This window comes from Octopus sinensis, linkage group LG2 (assembly GCF_006345805.1).
Source record: "Octopus sinensis linkage group LG2, ASM634580v1, whole genome shotgun sequence".
NCBI lineage: Eukaryota > Metazoa > Mollusca > Cephalopoda > Octopoda > Octopodidae > Octopus > Octopus sinensis.
In genome coordinates, this window is record NC_042998.1 from 8,891,855 (window position 1) to 8,906,509 (window position 14,655).

General features: G+C 41.4%; 1 protein-coding gene across 1 annotated transcript in view; it reads right to left on the minus strand.

The window, feature by feature from the left end:
* LOC115232395 overlaps window positions 1-14,445 on the minus strand; it is a 137,693-nt gene extending 123,248 nt beyond the window's left edge. The window contains exon 1 of the mRNA XM_029802252.2: window positions 14,396-14,445. The gene's annotated coding sequence lies outside the window, so the exon portion shown is untranslated. The remainder of the gene's footprint in view (window positions 1-14,395) is intronic.
* Window positions 14,446-14,655: the final 210 nt, after the last annotated feature.

Here is a 14,655-nt window from a genome sequence, read left to right on the forward strand (position 1 = left end):
TTGTTCGGCTAAAACCCCTTAAGACGGAGCTCCAGCATGGTCGCAGTTAACAGAATAAAAGAATATATATATATGTGGATTTGTGTGTGTGCGTTTGTGTGTTGGTATGTTAAAAGAAAAATAGACATATCCTTGGATAAAATTTTGCACTGTCATTACGATTAAATTTCAGAGAAGCAAACTCTTTTAATAGAGCTTCCCTTCAAATACTCAATCTGACACTCACACCCACTTGCTTTGTTGTGTCAGCCTATTTCACTAGTCTCAACCACCTGAAAAACTACCAAGTTTATTTTATAAGACATATTTCTTTGTGTGTGCATTTATTCTGAAATTAATTATTATTTATGACGAAATATTGCAGTTTATATGGTTTGAAATAGCAGTTACTTACAGCAGAGCAAAACCGTTTAATAGACTTCAACTATAGTTCGCCCTACTCAAGTTGTTTTATTCTCTATCGACAAGTTTGACCGACAGGGAACATTGCTATTTATTCTAGGTTAGATATTCATCTATAGGCGTGGTTGTGTGGTAAGAAGCTCGCTTCACAATCTCATGGCTTCCAGTTCAGGCCCACAGCATGGAATCTTGGGCGTCATCTACTATAGCATCGGGTGCCTTGTCAATGGATTTGGCAGACGAAAGCAGAAACCCGTGGTACACACACACATATATATATATATATATATTAAATTAGAGATAAAACCACTATTAGGCAAATCAAACAGTGAAAAAACATAAGCCAATACATAAATTAGATAAATAATTAGATAAACTTTGATAAACTTAGATATGTTTCGACTAAAGATTGGTCCAGGCTATGTCTAATTTAATAGCATAACTTAGCGATTGTCTTTTTAAATTGATATTCGCTATTTATTTCCTGTTAATATCCTTAGTAATTTTCTCTAGGTATCTGAGGTGTTCATTCCTCCGGGGTGACTTCCTGAATTTAATCCTCCTTACAATGCCCCATAAGTCAAAGAATTTTGAGGATGACTTATGGGCATTGTAAGGAGGATTAAATTCAGGAAGTCACCCCGGAGGAATGAACACCTCAGATACCTAGAGAAAATTACTAAGGATATTAACAGGTCAGACGGAATCCTGGTCCAATATGACAAAACAAGGAACACGTACAAGTTACCCATTAACCAGTACTTAGAATTACTCGGAAAAGAGATCCAGAAGAACTATAGAACCACAAATAGGAACACACTGAGAAAAGTCAACTTGGAGATTAAGAAAATAATGGTTAATTATGGAATTCAAATGAGAACACAGCTGCTTAGCCCTAAACAACCTAGATTCATCGTTAAGGACCACAAACCAAATTTCTACACCAACCCAGCATTAAGGCTCATATGCCCTTCTAGTTCTGACATCGGCGCCATCAGTAAGTACATTTTAGACAAATACATTCCTAGTTTAGTCAACAAGCTTAAGCTTAACCTCTGGGTGAACTCCTCGCAAGTTGTAAAGTGGTTCTCTTCTGTAGTACGTGTATGCCGCACGTGCGTTCTGCTTGTCACTTCCGCTTCCGCCGGCGCATGCGCCCTGCAAGACCTGCAAGACCCACTTCCGCTCCTTCCCATTCCGTCACACTCCTTCAACACCACACGCCCCCCTGATCTATAGATCACTGAACCGGCTTCCTCACTCGCTCCCGCACCTGAAACTGGTTTCATAGTCAGCCAACCAGGGAGGAGGGTGCCGCTCCCTCTGTGGTCGCAGGGCGACGTAGGACTTGTTTCTGGCGTGTTGCTGCCGACCTCGTCATCCTGTCTGTTGTTATCGTCTTGCCCACTGTTGCTTGTCCCATCCTCTGGGGCATGGACTATCCTCCGTATGTCCAAAACGTGGCGTGGCATACCATCGACCGAGATGTTATTCTTTGAATTTACGGAGGTTATTGTCCCCTTTCCCCATTGCGATGTACACCGTGCGTTTGGGGGTTTTACCCAGACTTCCTCCCCGACCTGCACGAAGGCGTGCTCTTCCTCTGCCCCGGGTCGCATTGATGTAGTACACGGATGCCTCCACTCGTACCTGAATATTGCCCTGTGTGGCACCGACTCCTCAGCCTGTCCTGATCTGGGCGACATGTTGTACCAAAACACGGCCTCGACTGGTGAAATGTGACCCCTCTCTGCCATGGCCTTGATGGTACGATGATGCCTTTCCACCACCCCGTTTCCACTTGGCCGGTATGCCGCCCTGAAGAAGCGGTTGACCTTCCACTCATCAAGCATTTCTCTCAGCGCATCCGAGCGAAATGCAGTGCCGTTGTCCAGAAGCAGTTCCTCCACGGGGCCTCGTTCCAGGAATATCTCATTCAACACTTTCGCAATTTCTTCTGCGGTTCCCGACCTCATCTCCCTCCATATGGCGAACCGCCCCGGTCCGCAGTCAACCATTGAGAGGTATGTCCCCTGCCGGTAGTGTGTTATGTCCACCGCCAGTCGTCTCCAGTCCTGGTCCACTGGAATACTTCCCGCTTCATGCACGACCGGAGCAGGGTCGATGGACTGGCACCTGTCACAACTGCTAACCACTCTCCGCACGCTCTGTCTTGTTACGTCGGAGTCGACTTTTCTGGCTAGGAACAACGTCCTGTCCACACCCATGTGATGCATGATGTGCAGTCTCCGCAACTCCGAGTCGCTCAGATGGCATACTGCAGCTACATCCTGCTTCGCATCCTCTGGCACTTGCAACCAGGCTCGCTTAACCCTGGTCAGGACGTTTGCCCTGTTCTTCTCGGAAGGCACAAAGATCACGCTCAGCTTCAGATTGAACTCAGTGGTTAGTTCACGCAGTATTCCTAATCGACGCTTTACCAGCATATCTGCAGCCCCTTTGGTCCGCACCCTCCGCTCATCGGTGATGACTGCTGTCGCCCAACCAAGTACAGTGGCTGAATCAGTCCTGATCTCTATGGTGTGCAACCCCCACTTCAAGGCTAGGTTCACCCCCTTCAGCACGGCTTCAAACTCCGCCACGTTGATGTGATTGCAGTCATCCATCTTCCTGAGCCAGGCTGCATCTTCCACCGTGACACCTCCCACTTCCAAGACGACCCCTATTGCGATGCTACTGGCGTCACACCATACGATCCCGCTCTTTGATTTGGGAACATACCAGCTGCCCCTCACCGGGTCCTCTGCTCCTACTCTGACCAAGACTTCCTGCATCATGTCGATCGTCCTCTCCACCACTTTATCATTCCACTTCACTCCTTCGGCTCGTCTCTTGATGAAGCTGCATGCTGTCCGGAGCCAGCCTGCAATCGGGTAGTGTCCCACCAGTTTCCCACACACAGAGAACAGTTCCCGTCTACTCATGCTGGCGCCCAGTTCAGGGATCTCATTCCCTCGCCGGAACACCAAGGCGCCGGCTTTGTCTCTCCATAGCTTGAGGCCCAGTGCAGCACCTCCCTCCATAGCCTCTGGCGGCTTGGCGATCAGTCCAAAACTCTTCAGGTGGCCTATGACCTCCGTTGCTGGTATCACGGTTTCATCCACCAGAATGTCGTCGATGTATGAATTGGTGGCCCTTTTTACTCTGTCCACCTTCCCCAGGACGGCCTTGAGAATTGTTGCCATCAGTGGCAGGACTCCGCTCTCTTCTTTTTCCCAGGGGATCAGTATGCCCTCCTTAATCCACCGCTCCACCTCCCCCTCGAACTCACTTCTGGCATCTCCTTTTAGAGTATGCTGATAGCAGCCCACTTTATTCTTTAACATCGGGGGCTCTCCCTTCCAGTGCCACTCCACTGTCCACCTCTCGCCATCAAAGACAGCCCGAAAATCCTGGTCTTCAATGGTGTGCGCCGCATCCATTTCCTCACGGTTGTCGTCGGTGCGTGGTCTCGCCCTACACGGCTTCCCTGCTAGCCCAAACGTTACGCCAGCCTCGTTGACGGTGACACCTCCCAAACGGGTGATCGCATCCATCCCCATCACCACGTCGACCACAATCGCTCGCAACGTCAGCTGCAGTCCCTGCACCACAATCTGCGCATCCGTAACCCCTTCGCAGTGCACTTCTCTTCCGTCGACTGCCCTAACACTGCTTCCTCCACTCCACGTCTCTTCCACTTCTGTGGTCATCAGGGTCGTCGTACAGCCCGTGTCCACCAGGGTTCGCGACATCTTCCCCTTCACCAGAATGTCGACCACAGGTAACGATGAGAAACGCGCCGCTACTAATCCAAAGAGACAACTACCGGCGCAGTAGTCTCCCGCGGTCCGTTTCCCCGCAGACACTCGCTGGCCACATGCCCCGGCTCTCGACACCGGTAGCAAATCACCTCAGGCTTGGGCGACGCGCAGTCACGGACCATGTGTGGGCCCTGGTACCGGAAACACTGTCCCTTGAACGATCGCACGCGTTCTTTCCCCAGTCCCTCTCCGTTGCTCCTAGCTGGGCCACTTTTCGACGTTACAGTCGCTGCTACCGACGTCAACCTGCTGCACGACACCAGTACACGTGCCCGCGATATGATCTCGGCCATCGGCATCGAACGCACGTTCTGGAGCTTCTGTAGCTCGACCGACATAATGTCGGGAAAGCCGGTCACGAACGCTAACCTAACCGTGCGTTCTAGCGACTCTCCCTCATATCCCGCAAGTTTAGCCAACCTTCTAAGCTCACCGGCGAACACATCCACCTGTTGTCCTGTCCACCTCATTCTACCCAGTCGAGTGTACGCTTCAAACATTCCTTCCGCGAAGGCCTCCATAAGTCGGATCTCCACCTTGTCCGCGCTGAGTTGGTCCGTCTCCTCCATCTCCAGATATAACGCCAACGCCGGGCCATCCAAATACAACGGCATAAAACTAGCCAGATCAGCTATGCCGTGTAGCTTCGCCACCAATTTTACCCTCCTCAACCAAGCGACCACATCGGTGTCGCCGCAAAACGGTGTAATGGGGTCGCGTGAAATCATAGCAGTCTGCATAATTTTCTATTTTTACGAAACCGAGTGATTATTTTGCCGAAATAGCTTGTAGTACGTGTGGTGAAAGGAGTATAACAGAACAAGGAAAGAATTAGAAGTGTAATTTGGTCTTACCTGCGGAGATGAAGTCGGATCGCTTTTAGCCAACTCGCTAACGTCTTGTCGTCGTCGTGTCTTGCTCGAGTCTGTGTCAACTCCTCAATGCCGCACGTGCGTTCTGCTTGTCACTTCCGCTTCCGCCGGCGCATGCGCCCTGCAAGACCTGCAAGACCCACTTCCGCTCCTTCCCATTCCGTCACACTCCTTCAACACCACACCACATCTTCTATCCCTAATAAAAACCGAACTAAGTTCATTCAGTTCGATATTGCTAATTTCTACCCCTCAATTAACCCTAGTGTACTCAATAAGGCCCTGTGGCATGCACATAATAAGGCAGGTCTCACTAGAGAAGAAATTGATATAATTCTAGTCGCCAGAAAATCGTTTATAAAGTTTGAAATAAGTTGTGGGTTCGTAGGGATACTCCCAACGAGTTCGATGTACCTATGGGTAGTTCAGATAGCGCGCAGATTGCTGATTTGGTCGGAATCTATATTCTCTATGAATTATCCGACCAATTCCCGGACATCGGTAGCGGCCTATATCGTGACGATTGTCTGTTTTACCTACAAAACACCCCGAACAGAATCGTACAGAAAACTAAAAGTAGATTAGCTAGGTTCTTTAATAGGATGGGCATGAGCATAGTTTTTGTAAACGAACTTACCAAGGCTAATTTCTTAGATGTCACACTAACCTGCATAGCGATTCGTACTGCCCCTACCACAAACCTTCCACTAGCTTAACGTATGTCAGTGTTTTCTCTAACCACGCTAAAACTATAACAGACAATTTGGTTAAAAATATTTCTCAAAGATTAACAAATTTGTCGGCCAATGTCGACATTTTTAGGCAGAAAGCGGAATTTTATAATGCCGCCCCGTCTAAAGCAGGTTATAGGGAGAAGGTAGTATATATAGATCCGGCCCTTCCGAAGCCAGCATTCTGTCATCAGGACAGGGCCAGCTACAATAACATAAATAATATAAGTAGTGATGGTAGCCTGGTGAATGTCGAGACAAGTACATCTAGAATAAATATAGATAACATAAATAATTTGCGGTCCAGGGGAGGCCATAGTAAGCCAAAACCTATTATTCAACCTAGAAATACCCACCGCAATGTCAGAGTTGACTCCCCGACCCAGTACAAAAACAGGAATAAATATATTTGGTTTGTAATCCCCTTTGGTAAACAAATAAGATCTAACCTACCCCTGCAGTTTCGCCAAGCCATTGCCAGTAATTTTCCCAGAAATTCCAGATATTACGCCACTGTTAACTCACACAAAGTTAGAATAGCCTTCTCCAATACTAAAAATCTCTCACAGATAATTTCCTCCCATAACAATAAGCTGCTAAATAAGACCCTCTCACCCACGTTCGGAGACGCAGCTCCGTCTAATGCCAGAATAACGCGCAGTAATAATAATAATAATAATAATAATGATAATAGAACCGGCACAGATATTAGCAATCCCCATACCAGCCATGGAGTTAATAATAGGAATAAGGATAAGAGCAATGGTGGCGGCATTAACGTTAGTAATGGTAATAGGGATAAGTGCACTGACCGAGTCATTAATGTAGGGAGTCCCAACAACAATATTAGCAGCGGCTTTAACAACAGTAGTACCACGGACATTAGCAATCACAGGGTTCTCAGTGGCAGGGATTATACAGGGGATATTCCATTAAATAGTATTGATAATGGGGCGTATAATGTCGAAGACAGTCGTAGTTCTTACAATTATCATAGTAATAAGAACGCCGTATTAATATCGGAAGCCAATCCCAATAGAATAAGGTTCTTATCTAGTAATTCCAAGATTAGAAACGCCATTTACCAATGCAGAGTTTATACTGAATCAGATGTCTACTCGTATATCGGAGCGTCATCATCAAAATTGGCCGTTAGAATATCGAACCACTTCACAACGTTTCGCGATTTTGGAAAACAACACGCGACCGGACTAAGTAAATTAATCTGGCGTTTGAAGAACGCGAATTCAGCCTTTAGACTGGAATGGTCGATTTTATCGGTGTCTGTACCGTTTGATAGAGGCAAAAGATTCTGTAATCTTTGCAACTCGGAGCTTTTTCACATTTTGTTCGCCCGAGGGCAATTAGTTAACGCGATTTTGCAAAACTCTTTTAGATGTCCGCACTGGAGACGGCATACATTTCTTGCATACAAATGAAGCCTAAGATAATTAACCCCTTGATGTCCTAAGAAAGGAAAAATTTTGGAAAAAAAAAAAAATTTGGAAGAAATTTTGATTTAAATTTGTAAGGGGAAATTACTCCCCTATTAGAGTAGGAACTTCTACTTATTTAGAAATACTATCAGGGATTATGCTCCCCTTGTTGACAATTCATATCTCTATAAACTGGTCACAGACGAACACACATACACAGGTTTTTATCAGCGGCTTGACCATTAATAGCTGCTATTTATTTCTCCCTAGCTGCTTCCTAAACAGACTTCCACACATACATAGGCGCACACACACATACATGTAGGTAGTTTCTCACACCCAAATACGATAGCATTCATTCTTAAAACAATTCCAATATTAACACTAGTCATACAGAATATATTCACACTCTTTGGTTTTCTGTAATTCTTCCCCTCCCCAAATTAACCGTATTTTGACCTCGAATTATCTCAACGGACTTTTTCATCGGCTTTCACCCACCCCGACGTCAACGCATATTGAGAGACAGTTTTGTGCCATTCAGACCATGGGCTCCTAGAGAGCGTTTGTTGAAAAGCTTGCTGCGCATTATGTTGGAGATTTAAGTTCCTGGATTTTCCTGAAGAGAAAGCTGCAAAATGATCTCCTTATTCAATCCGAATTAGGGACTTTGCAGCCTTTGAAACATATGTAGAAAATAATAAAAAGGAATTTTGTAAAATCTTCGTTCAGCTCCATTTCTTCCCTCACTAAATATATATCTCTTATTATAAAAGGCAGATTTTATCTGCCTCCCTTTGGGAGTTATACAAATCTACAATATAGGATTTCTTCAATTACAATTTACCTAGCATTTTTAAGAGTACAATGCATCGCGTCATGCCAGGTCCAGTTTTTAAAATTTAAACTCCAATTAAGCAAAATTTACAGAAAACTCACATTCTGGTGTGTGTGTCAAATGCTTTTCTTAGTCTGGTTTACACCACACGCAAACGCACACACACAGTGTGCAACGAATAAAATGAAAGTAAATAGCGACAGAGTGATTTGAGGAAGACTAAACTGAAAGTATTTAAACCACTACTCAAAAAATAAAAAAACACAGCAAACAGAAACAAATAAATACATAACCATTTACTCCTCACACAATTTCTTCAATTAGAATTTACCTAAGATTTTTCAGAGTACTTCAGTGGGTGATGCCATAAAAAATTTCTCTTAATTTTACCACCAATTAAGACAAAATTCGAGAAAACTCAATATTTTAACATATCACTCCGAAAGCATTGATGTACATGTGTGCGTGCGTGAGTGTGTGTGTGTTATTCCTCACACACACGCATACACATACATATACAACTACATACAACTACATACACATACAACTACATACAAACACGTGTGTGTTTGTTATTAGTAAAAAAGGCGCCAAATCACAACTCACTTATCATTCCAACACATTTGCAAAGACACACGGACGGACAGAAAAGGTAAATTGGTTTTTATTTTACTCTGTATATATTTTATTATATAATATAGATATATGTATATATAATTGCAGTATGAAACAGTGTTTATGTATAAACAGACGACACTTATATATAGTTATTATAATAAGAGATTAATAAATGTATGCATCCGTTTAACCCTTTCGTTACCAAGCCGCCCGAATTTACCTATTCATATTTAAATGAGAATATCAGAGCAAATCTCTTTAGTACATTCGTGAAAACACGTATTATACTTCGTAAAAACTTCAACTACAGTTTTGTACAAAAATCGAAGTGTAATTTTAATTCCGTGAATTATGGGAGATTTTTTTCCGAAATTTGTTCCTATTGTGTTTTCCAAATTTGTAATTCTGACAAAAAATGGATACGAATTTCATTATATCAAGCAGCGAGTCAGAATTCGAAGGATTTTCTACTGAAGACCTTCATAAATCTAACTCTATGACTGAAAAAAAAAAAGCATCTTTATATAAGAGTGAAGTTGTGTGGTGTCTGTCTCCTACGATTTAGATTCCTAACTACTCCCACATTTTGCGGTGCAGTTTAACCAAAAGCGGGTATCTTATAGTCGTGATTTATATCGAGCCCTTCTGGGTATAAGCGTGCGTCTACGATGAGTCTACGATTTAAAAAAAATTTACCATCATATTTTTCCATTTTAATACATTTTTTTTCGCTTTTATATAAGGGAAGTAACTCTCTAAAAATATCTACGATGCGTCAACGATTTTAAAAAAAATTTACCTTAATTTTTTTTCAATTTTTAATGCATTTTTTTGCTATTTTTTGGCTATAACTCTCTAAAAATGCTTATATAGTTATTTCCCTTACAACCCGAGCAACGCCGGGCGATACTGCTAGTCTCTTATTATAAAAGGCAGATTTTATCTGCCTCCTTTGGGAGTTATACAAATCTACAATATAGGATTTCTTCAATTACAATTTACCTTGCATTTTTAAGAGTACAATGCATCGCGTCATGCCAGGTCCAGTTTTTAAAATTTCAACTCCAATTAAGCAAAATTTACAGAAAACTCACATTCTGGAGTGTGTGTCAAATGCTTTTCTTAGTCTGGTTTACAGCACACGCAAACGCACACACACAGTGGGCAACGAATAAAATGAAACTAATTCACTTACTGTAGTGAGTGATTCTTTCACTCTGCTCCCACTTCCTCTTTCCACACATAGACACGCAAATATATAAATAAAATTGTAAGCTAACGTGCGTGTGTGTGAGTGTGTGTGTGTGTGTGTGCGCGTGTGTGTGTGTGTGCGCGTGTGTGTGTGTGTGAGGGTGCGTGTGTATGTGTGCGTGTGCGTGAGTGTGTGACAGGAAAGTTTTTACGACGAATATAAGACCTATATCCAAGTAGCAGAAAGATAAGACAGTAAGGTGTGATTTGAGGGAGATTTGGCTGCTATTTCTACCATGTCTAGCTGCCATGTAGGGGTCTCCCTCATAGGCTCATACATACATATATACATAGATAAGACAGTAAGGTGTGATTTGGGGGAAATGTGGCTGCTATTTCTACCAGGTCTAGCTACCATGTAGAGGTCCCCCTCATTGGCTCATATATATATATACATACATAAGACAGTAAGGTGTGATTTGAGGGAGATTTGGCTGCTGTTTCTACCAGGTCTGTTAGGCCTTCTCATGTAAACTCAAGCTTTCTCATGCCTTGAACATAAGACCAAAGCAGAGAATGTATTCTTTTATTCTTCTGCTTTTTCCAGCCATTGGTCTGTGGCCATGCTGGGGCAATGCCTTGAAGAATTGTAGTTTAATGAATCAACTCCAGTTTTATTTTCGTAAGCATTGTACTTATTCTATCTGTTTTCTTTGTCAAACCACTAGGTGACAGGGATGTAAACAAACCAACATTCGTTGTCAAGCAGTGGTGGAGGACAATCACAAGCACAGACACGCACACACACACACATACATGCATACACATATACACACATACATACATACATACATATATATATATGTGTGTATATATATATTGCAGCGTGGAAGGTGTTTGTAAGCCATTTAAGAAACACACAAAAACCGTTACATTCAATTCAACATTTAAATTTAATTTGCCAAAATATTTTCGTCGCTTTCAGACCGCGACCTGTTCACTGACAAAAATATCGTGCTTAACAGGTCGTGGTCTCAAAGCAACGAAAATATTTTGACAAATTAAATTTAAATGTTGAAGTGAATCTAACGGTTTTTGTGTGTTTCTTAAATGGCTTATAAACACCTTCAACGCTGCAACTGTTTTCGTTCCAGCACACGATCTCAGATCAAGTCACTTGCTATGCAAGTACATCTCTGTAACTATATATATATTTATATATATATATATATGTATATTGGTAAAAACAGTAAGATAACAAAAGAAAGAAAGAGACCTCAATATTATGTAAGTAGAGGTAATCTTTATATATAAAAGTGAGGTTGTGTGTCTGTCTCCTACGATTTAGATTCCTAACTACTCCCACATTTTGCGGTGCAGTTTAACCAAAACCGGGTATCTTATAGTCGTGATTCATATCGAGACCGTCTGGGTATTAGCGCGCGTCTACGATGAGTCTACGATTTTAAAAAAATTTACCATCAATTTTTCCCATTTTTAATCCATTTTTGACATATATAAGGGAAGTAACTCTCTAAAATTTATTATTAAATCTCAGAACGTAAAAATCTACAGTAACACCCCTCCCCCTTCGTGTTTAGCCATATTGAGATGGCTATTATACTTTACATCTCTAAAAATGCTTATATAATTATTTCCCTTACAAACCCGAGCAACGCCGGGCGATACTGCTAGTATATATATATATCTCTTACTATAAAAGGCAGATTTTATCTGCCTCCCTTTGGGAGTTATACAAATCTACAATATAGGATTTCTTCAATTACAATTTACCTAGGATTTTTAAGAGTACAATGCATCGCGTCATGCCAGGTCCAGTTTTTAAAATTTAAACTCCAATTAAGCAAAATTTACAGAAAACTCACATTCTGGTGTGTGTGTCAAATGCTTTTCTTAGTCTGGTTTACACCACACGCAAACGCACACACACAGTGGGCAATGAATAAAATGAAAGTAATTCACTTACTGTAGTGAGTGATTCTTTCACTCTGCCGCCCACTTCCTCTTTCCACACATAGACACGCAAATATATAAATAAAATTGTAAGCTAACGTGCGTGTGTGTGAGTGTGTGTGCGCGTGTGTGAGGGTGCGTGTGTGTGTGTGTGTGCGTGTGCGTGAGTGTGTGACAGGAAAGTTTTTTACTACGAATATAAGACCTATATCCAAGTAGCAGAAAGATAAGACAGTAAGGTGTGATTTGAGGGAGATTTGGCTGCTATTTCTACCATGTCTAGCTGCCATGTAGTGGTCTCCCTCATAGGCTCATACATACATATATACATAGATAAGACAGTAAGGTGTGATTTGGGGGAAATTTGGCTGCTATTTCTACCAGGTCTAGCTACCATGTAGAAGTCCCCCTCATTGGCTCATATATATATACATACATAAGACAGTAAGGTGTGATTTGAGGGAGATTTGGCTGCTGTTTCTACCAGGTCTGTTAGGCCTTCTCATGTAAACTCAAGCTTTCTCATGCCTTGAACATAAGACCAAAGCAGAGAATGTATTCTTTTATTCTTCTGCTTTTTCCAGCCATTGGTCTGTGGCCATGCTGGGGCAATGCCTTGAAGAATTGTAGTTTAATGAATCAACTCCAGTTTTATTTTTGTAAGCATTGTACTTATTCTATCTGTTTCCTTTGTCAAACCACTAGTGGACAGGGATGTAAACAAACCAACATTCGTTGTCAAGCAGTGGTGGAGGACAATCACAAGCACAGACACGCACACACACACACACATACATGCATACACATATACACACATACATACATACATGCATATATATATATATATGTGTATATATATATTGCAGCGTGGAAGGTGTTTGTAAGCCATTTAAGAAACACACAAAAACCGTTACATTCACTTCAACATTTAAATTTAATTTGCCAAAATATTTTCGTCGCTTTGAGACCGCGACCTGTTCACTGACAAAAATATCGTGCTTAACAGGTCGTGGTCTCAAAGCGACGAAAATATTTTGACAAATTAAATTTAAATGTTGAAGTGAATCTAACGGTTTTTATGTGTTTCTTAAATGGCTTATAAACACCTTCAACGCTGCAACTGTTTTCGTTCCAGCACACGATCTCAGATCAAGTCACTTGCTATGCAAGTACACATCTGTAACTATATATATATTTATATATATATATATATATATGTATATTGGTAAAAACAGTAAGATAACAAAAGAAAGAAAGAGACCTCAATATTATGTAAATAGAGGAAATCTTTATATATAAAAGTGAGGTTGTGTGTCTGTCTCCTACGATTTAGATTCCTAACTACTCCCACATTTTGCGGTGCAGTTTAACCAAAACCGGGTATCTTATAGTCGTGATTTATATCGAGACCGTCTGGGTATTAGCGCGCATATACGATGAGTCTACGATTTAAAAAAAATTTACCATAAATTTTTCCCATTTTTAATCCATTTTTGACATATATAAGGGAAGTAACTCTCTAAAATTTATTATTAAATCTCAGAACGTAAAAAGCTACAGTAACAACCCTCCCCCTTTGTGGTTAGCCATATTGAGATGGCTATTATACTTTACATCTCTAAAAATGCTTATATAATTATTTCCCTTACAAACCCGAGCAACGCCGGGCGATACTGCTAGTATATATATATATATATATATATATATATATATATATATATATATATATATATATATATATATATATATATATATATATATATATATATATGGGACTAATAGGTGTAAAACGTCGATTTGTCTGTTTCGACGTTGAGTAGAACACTGGCACAGTTTAGGCAACCTGTTTTCATCCAAGGGATCTACTTCAGGAGCTCCGCAGTGTCAGCTAGGGTAATTATATTAATTAAGTAACGAGCAGATGGTATAAAACTCTACACTGTAAAACGTTTGATTCGATCCGTCTTGCTATTGTCATTTATGTGTGGGACTCCATGCAAAATGTTGTGCTACATCGATTTTGCTGTCTCGATCTCATCCGGTACATTGATAGATAAAGTTCTGTCTCACTTAAGATCTCGATTCTCGGCTGTTATTTTGTTAAAGTTTAATATCGAAACTATCTTCTTGTTATTTAATTAATATAATTACTGTGTGCGTGTGTGTGTGTGTGTGCGTGTGTGAGCGTGGGTGTGAGTGTAGATATATGTCCCTTTATGTCTGTGTTTCTACCCCCCCCCCCACCATCAGTGGACAACCGGAAACACTAGAAAAAGTTCAAATCAGGCAACTTAGCGGTTCGTCAAAAGTACCCGATAGAATAAAACCTGCACTTCCAAAAATTAGATCTTGGGTTCGATTTCTTCGTGTAAAATCCCTTAAAGTGGTGCTCAAGCATGGCCGCAGACAAATGACAGAAAGAAGTAACAGAATAAAAGAAGAAAAAATAAGTGTTTGAGAGAGAGAGAAAGAGAGAGAGGGAAGGATTGATAAAATCAACAAAACTTACCTTAAAATTTTGTTCTGTTTTTATCTGTATCCTAGTTACAACAAAACGCAGTGACAACAAAAACTTCTCTGATTCTGCCCGTCACTCACTCCCCTTCCCTTTGTTATTATAATATACTCTACGGGTACGATATCACGCAATCTATTTTATCTTTAACAAAATATCTGCGGCAAGGTCACGGAAATAGTTAACATTGTATAATGGAGAGTGGGAATAATTCAATTGTTATTATTATTTTTATTGTTAAAGTGAAAGTATCT